The sequence below is a fragment of the Myotis davidii genome, unplaced genomic scaffold (assembly GCF_000327345.1).
Source record: "Myotis davidii unplaced genomic scaffold, ASM32734v1 scaffold262, whole genome shotgun sequence".
Taxonomy (NCBI): Eukaryota; Metazoa; Chordata; class Mammalia; order Chiroptera; family Vespertilionidae; genus Myotis; species Myotis davidii.
Window position 1 is genome coordinate 1404303 of NW_006293541.1, and position 1932 is coordinate 1406234.

Sequence of the window (1932 nt, forward strand, 5' to 3'; positions counted from 1 at the left end):
TTTAAAATACCAGTTAGTCAAATGAACAACCCAAGTAATTGAAAACAATACCCTTACATTCTGTTTGGTGGTTATGTTTGACAGTCATCGGGTTTGTGTTTCCTCCAATTCAGCCTTGTTCAGAAGTCTGTATTCACAGGGCAACTTAGCCACTTCTGAAGAGTGGCCCAAACTTGGTTGTCCTAAAGGTATCTGAAAATTTAATTATTGAGAACTCATCACCCAATATGAATAGCAAAAACCATTTTGTAGGCTGCTTTTCTCCATTTCTTCTATTTTCTTTTTCATTTCTACAGTCCCTGGCTATTCCCTCTGCTGTGCACACTTCCCCACACAACCACCGAACTCACATCCTCATCTTCTCCAGATCTGCACAGACTTTCGGCTGCTCGGCGCTCCCCAGACACCGAGCCATGTCAGGTGGTGACACCCCCATCACCATCCCCAGAACCCGGGCTCCCTTGGATGCTTTCATGACCCCATCGCCTCCCAACACACTGTGTGGCCTGCTTCTTTTCACATGTTGTCATTAATCGGCTCTTCTCTGCAGCAGGGAGCTCCGTGCAGGTTTTGTTTGGGTCAGCGCTGCACCCCAACCTCTGGCACCACTTCTCACTTGGCACAGTTCATGGCTTATACCCTCTCCCTGGGACCTGGGCCTGTCAGTGACTCCTGGCCCGCCCAGCTGGCCCAGTCCCTTTCTCAATGCTCTTTCTCTGAAGGCTTGAATGGCTCAAACATTTCTGCTCTGAGCACAAACACCTGGACACTCAGGACCTGGTTGTTAGGAGTCATCCCCTTTCCCTCAGAGAGTGTACTCCGCCTCAGAAATGCCGCCATCAGCTCTGTTAGACAAGTGTCTACCGGACACGGAAAGCTACTTAGTTCTGCTAAAATGTGAGATGTGCGTCCGATCAATTTTCTGTTTTCGGTTGTAAGACAGGCTTTGGGCTCTACACCCAGACCTTTCACAGAGGAGATTGCTTTCCTCTTGTTGCTGCAGGCCTATCTGCAACTAGAACTAATCACTTCCCATTGTTCCCCGGGCACTGAGAATGCCGTCCCCTCCCGCCCGCGCCTGGGTGCATCCAAGAAACATCCCCAATTCCTTTCCTTCTCCTCAGCTCAGTCCGTGGTGCTGCCCCCAACATGGGTAAACTAACCTTGGGATGTGTGTCAGCAGAACGTCAAGATAAACTCCCTATAAGATGGCTCCTTTTAGAAATCTTTTCAATACGTTATTCTAGAATATTCCACTGTAAGGGATTTTCCATTTATAGATAAATTGGTCTGTTTGAGGAAACTAAAATTCTGATGTTGCTTCCCCACCAAACTGTCTTCAATCACGTTGCTACCAGGCTGACCTCACCTATAGAGAGAAGCTCCTAAAACTCACGGTTATACCCAGGCGTCTCCATTCTGCTCAGTCCTGATTCCCTTCCTGCAGCCCAGCATTTGCAGGCTCTGGGGCAGGTCAGCCGCTTTAAACTGCCACGGAGTGTCCCACCCAGCCTCCCTTCCGGGGGACAGCGCAGGGCTCACCTGGGACCTGGGCGGTGGACCCCGACTTCTGGCGATGGTGACCTGGAGGGACACCTCAGCGAAGTGCCTTATTGACTTCATGGTCCTGTCCTTAAAGTTGCCTTTCGGAGGCTCCTGGTCTTATGGGGAAATTGTGGCCACACTTTCTCATTATCTCTGAGATGTCAACAGACAATATTTCACCAAAGGAAATCTGTGCTCATTTAGTGCAGGCCCAGCTCTGGGCACCATACAAAGGTGACCTCATGGAAAACCTCGCCAAGCATCCAGAGGGGTAGGCACTGCTAGGATGCCCACTTTACAGAAGGGTAAAGGGAGGTGAAGGTGGGCGTGTGATTGGCCTTCTGAGGCGGGTCCAGAGCCAGTTTGCAGCTGCAGATGCTGCTCCAT